The sequence below is a fragment of the Carlito syrichta genome, unplaced genomic scaffold (genome assembly GCF_000164805.1).
Source record: "Carlito syrichta isolate Samal-C Ts95f unplaced genomic scaffold, Tarsius_syrichta-2.0.1 Scaffold112228, whole genome shotgun sequence".
NCBI classification, from domain to species: domain Eukaryota; kingdom Metazoa; phylum Chordata; class Mammalia; order Primates; family Tarsiidae; genus Carlito; species Carlito syrichta.
Window position 1 is genome coordinate 712,029 of NW_007056324.1, and position 5,000 is coordinate 717,028.

General features: G+C 43.9%; 1 protein-coding gene across 3 annotated transcripts in view; it reads right to left on the reverse strand.

The window, feature by feature from the left end:
* UBAP1 (ubiquitin associated protein 1) overlaps positions 1-2,266 on the reverse strand; it is a 70,520-nt gene extending 68,254 nt beyond the window's left edge. For 2 of the 3 annotated variants that reach the window (XM_008070960.1, XM_021718601.1), the window contains exon 1: positions 2,032-2,266. The gene's annotated coding sequence lies outside the window, so the exon portion shown is untranslated. The remainder of the gene's footprint in view (positions 1-2,031) is intronic. The other variant, XM_021718606.1, reaches the window with a different exon arrangement.
* Positions 2,267-5,000: the final 2,734 nt, after the last annotated feature.

Here is a 5,000-nt window from a genome sequence, read left to right on the forward strand (position 1 = left end):
CTCATCTCTACAGTAAATCAAAAAATCAGCCGGGCATGGTAGCACATGCCTGTAATTCCGACTACTTGGAAGGCTGAGGCTAAAGGATCGCCGGAGCCTAGCAGGTTGAGGCTGCGGTGGCCGGGAGCAGCTATTGCACTCCAGTCTGGGCGACAGAGTGAGACTCCAACTCAAAAAAAAAAAAAATCATACTTAAAAGATAAAAGACACACAAGATAAAATGACATTTGCCAGTCAAAAAGATGTACACAGGCCAGGTGCAGTGGCTCACATCTGTAATTCCAATGCTTTGAGAGGCCAAAGCAGGAGGATCACTTGAACCCAGGAGTCTGAGACTAGCCAGCACAACATAGCAAGACCTCATCTCTACAAAAAATTTTTTTAAATTATCCAGGCAAGGTGGCAGGTGCCTGTACTCTCAGCTATTTGGGAGGCTGAGGTAGAAGGTTGCCTGAGCCCAGGAGGTCGAGGCTGCAGTGTGCCGTGATCTGCCACTGCATTCCAGCCTGAGTGACAAAGTGAGACCCCAACTCCAAAAAGAAAAAGTGCACCGATGAGACTTGCCTACAGACCTAATATTATCTTATCAGGATACTGTTACTGTCGTCTTCAAAATAAAATGAAAACATCTTTCAGATATTCACAAAATGTCATGATGAGGTAATGAGTCTTAAATACTACACAAAAGAGAAACTAAAGTTTTTATATTCACATACTTTAATTTTCTTCTTTGCCTTCATTTTAAAAATAACACTTTTTTTTCCAATAAGGTTAATAATATTTGCTGTGCAATGACAAAGATGCTCACTAGAGAAACATTAATTTTCCCATTTCCTGAATTACAATGAATTTTATTAATGCAACACACAGTGGACATTCAATAAACAGAATGAATAAGATGAACTAGAAACAAAATTTAACTGATAAAATTTCATTTAAGATAAGTTAATGGAGACAATGTAATTATTTTAAACTTTGAATATTTCACATTCTTTGTTATAATACAGAAATGTTTAGTTTAGCTAGGTTGAGACATTAACTAGAAAGAGCTATTTATCACTAAAGACTAATGCCTTGTTTCTCTCCACCATCAAATCTGACAAAATTCAAAAGGGAAATATTCATCCTATCTACCCAAATTCTCAAATATTAATAATTATAACTAAGGAGATAAAACACTAGTAAGGAGGATTAGAACAGAATATGTTCAGTAGTTAGCTAAACTACCAAATTTATTTTTTGCAACACTCCATGGCGTCTAAAAAGTTTCAACATCTTATTTCAGTTTAACATGTGTGTTATGGTGTCGAGCCACACTTTTAAGACGCTAGACTGGAAACAATTACATATGGCAACACCACAAAGGTCAGAGATCACTGATAATGCTCAAATAAACGAGCTATAACTTGACGTTCCACAAGGATTTGGAGCTGTTTCTGAGGCCCAGGTGGACTGTACAGGTAAGGTTCCACCCAAAAAGCAAACAAAAAAGGCAAGATAAACATACCTGGAGAAGACCAGACAATGTCAAATATATCCCCAAAGAGCACTCACCCCCGGTCTGGCCTCCTCCGTTTCTCCTTAATCTCACTGCCTCAGGAAGAACTAAATCTACACCTCATGTCCCCAGCTCACCCTCAACTCTAAATCGCTCACCCTTTTTACTAAAACCTGGGCCCCCTCCCAACATTCTCTAGTTCCCACTGAGCTCTCACTCCAGCCGGGTAGGTGTCTACTGCGCCTATTTTCCTGTAGGGTATTAGTTCCCTTAATCCGAACTCATTTTCCCGCATCCCATCCGCCCTCCGCCCCTTCAACTCTGGTCCCTCAGTCCGGCACTTCTCCCAGAATCCTCCCCTAGTCACTGATCTCCTGCTCCTTCTCTCTCCCACCCCCCAGCTCCAGCTCCTTTCGTCCCGCTCGGCCCCCAGTCCCTTTCCCTTGACCCTCCCCCATCAGTCTCCCAGTACCGGCCCCCTCCCCCAACTCCGCCCCTCTTTCTCCCCCTCCCCCAGAGGGAGGCCCCCTCACCTGAACGCCGCTAATGCCGTCGTCCCAGAACCCGAAAGGTGCTGGCGCCAGCCGGCCTCCCAGGTCGGTCTTCGCTGAGCTCCCGACGGCCCCTAGGGAGAGCAAACGCCACCACCTCCAACTCTGTCCGCCCCGGGCCAGGCCGTCACCGTAACCACCGCCAGTACCGCAGCCGCCATGTTGAAGTCCTACTTCCCTCCTCCTTTCCCTCGCCGCCCCGCCCCTTTAGGCGTCTGGCGTCATGGCGCCGCGCTCCACCCGCCCGGACCAATGGGAGGAGCCGGCGGTGACGTAACTAATCTCTCCCCTAGGGCGGAACAACTCCAAGCTGGAGCGTTGCAGCTGGAATGAGTAAACCTTCTTGACCTAAGGGAGAAGAGGAAAGGAGGAGATCGCTTGGAGGCTGAGACTCGGGGTTGGAAAGGCGACCGAGGCGAGGAACCCAAGAGCCTTGAATTGCGCAAGGTTGCATAAAGACTTAGCAGCGAGTCCTACTTGAGAATTAGGACATCTAGTTTCTGTTCAGGGTCAGCGACCTGGTGCCAGTCATACCCGCTCAGGGCCTCACTTTTTCCATGTATAAATGAATAGGTTGAAAGATGATCTTTAACTCTTCCTCCAGTTCTGACATTCAACGAGTTTAAACCAGGTAACCTAATCCGAAGCCTTCACTGCCTTTTGTGGTTTTTTAAATTTGCTTGTTTTTTGATGTCTGCTAGAGTTAGGTGCACGGAGATTTTATAAACGAATATGAAGTATCTTTGTTCCCAGAAGTTCTTAATCGTTGCGAGAAAAAAGCATCATACAGTTCATTCTTATCTGATTCTTTTGGTGGAGAACAAAAAAAAAAAGTTAATTCTTGTAAAATAGTGTGATAATGATAGAACAGGTGCATCTATTGCTTTGAACAAATTTGCTTCTGGCTGAGAAATGAGGAAAGATTTACATCTCTACACCTTCTGGATATATAAAATGTGTGTACACTTCCATGTCTACTTCTCCAGCCCTATTTTCCCTCCAGAACTTACATAGCAGAGAAGATATTTGTACTTTGAAAGGTGGAGCGGTTTAAACTCATAATGAGAAGGTAGGCATTACAAAAAGGAGTCGAATGAGCAGAGAACAGCAAGTTGCCAATTCTGGATTATTTGCCTTCTTAATTCAGCAGGTAAATGACAGCCACCAGTTTGCTGAGAGAGTAGTGACCTGAGCAAAGCTCTTCACCATGAGCATTAAAATAGCAGCAGTAAATAAATGAACTGGAAACCGCATGGGAGATTTCTGCATTGAGTAAAAGGCTCATATTTGAGCTAACATTGAAATAGTGGGTGATGGAGACTTGGGAATGAACTGGAGCAAGATCCAGGAGATAGCTTCAACTAGATTTAGATACCTACAACATAGGAGGAGAAAAGATGAAAAAGAGCAGGCCAAGTTTTTTTTTTGGGGGGGGTCTCTCATTAACAAAAACAAGACAGACCTAAGGTTTAGTGAAATACTAAGAGAGATAATAATGAGTTCAGCTAGCCAAACTGAGATTAAGAAGATAGAAAATTTTTCTGGAGTGATGTCAAGAAGGGACTGCAAACTTGGAAATCAGAAAAGAGGTAACGAATACACGTGTAGGCTGGGCACAGTGGCTCAAGCCTGTGATCCCAGCACTTTAGGAGCCTGAGACGAGAGGATTGCCTAAGCCTACAGGTTCGAGAACAGCCTGGACAACTTGGCAAGCCCTCATCTCTACAATAATCAAAAAATTAGCCAGGCATGGTGGCACACACCTGTAGTTCCAGCTACTTGGAAGACTGAGGCAGAAGGATTGCCTGAACCTAGCAGGTTGAGGCTGTGGTGGCCATGAGCAGCATGCCACTGCACTCCAGCCTGGGTGACAGAGTGAGACTCCAACTCAAAAAAAAAAAAATACACGTGTAATATACTGGTACTCCTTGAACTAACAGACTTTCATTCTTTTACTCAACTAATATTTATTGAGAACCTGCAGTATACCAAGCACTTTTCTAAGCAGCAGCATATAACTCAGCCAAAAGAATCACCACTCTTGTGGAGCTTACATTCTAGAAAAAGATAACTAATAGATGATGCTGATATGTACTGAGAAGAAGAATAAAGCAGGGAAAAGGAGACAGAAAGTATTCATGGTTGAAATGAAGATGGCCAGGGAAGTTCTCACTGAAAAGATGACATCTGAGTAAAGACCTGAAGAAAGAAAAGAAACGAGCCATACAAATATCTAGGGGAAGAAAATTTCAAGGAAACAACAAGTACAAAGGCCCTGAAGTGGAAGCTCACCTTTTATGTTTTAGGAACAGTAAGCAGCCCAATGTGACGGGAATGGAGTTAGCAAAGACAAGTGTAAAAGAAGATGAAGTCAGAGAAAGAATAGAGGGGCTAAATCACATAGGATCTTGTAGATTTTTTTTTCTTTTTTTTTGAGTTGGAGTCTCACTCTGTCATTCAGGCTGGAGTGCAGTGGTACACTCACACACTCACAGCCACCTCGACCTGCTGGCCTCAGATGATCCTTCCACCTTAGCCTTACAAATAGCTGAAACCACAGGCATGTGCCACCATGCCTGGCTGATTTTTTTATTTATTGTAGAGACCAGGTCTCACCATGTTGCTCAGGCTGGTCTTGAACCCCTGAGCTCAGGCAATCCTCTCGCCTCTGCCTCCCAAAGTGCTGGGATTACAGGTGTGAGCCACTGTGCTTGGCAGATCTTATAGATTATTTTAAAAATTTTGACTTTTATTCTGAGTGAGCAGAAAAGCGATAAGATCTAACTCTGGCTACTACACTGAGCATAACCTAGAGAGGGGAGAGGGTAGAAGAAGAAAGACCACTTAGAAGTGGTCTTACAAGAATCCAGGCAAGAAATGATAGTGCTGTAAACCTGAGTGGTAGCAATAAAGATTATCAGAAAAAGACCGGGCTTGGTGGCTCAGCCTGT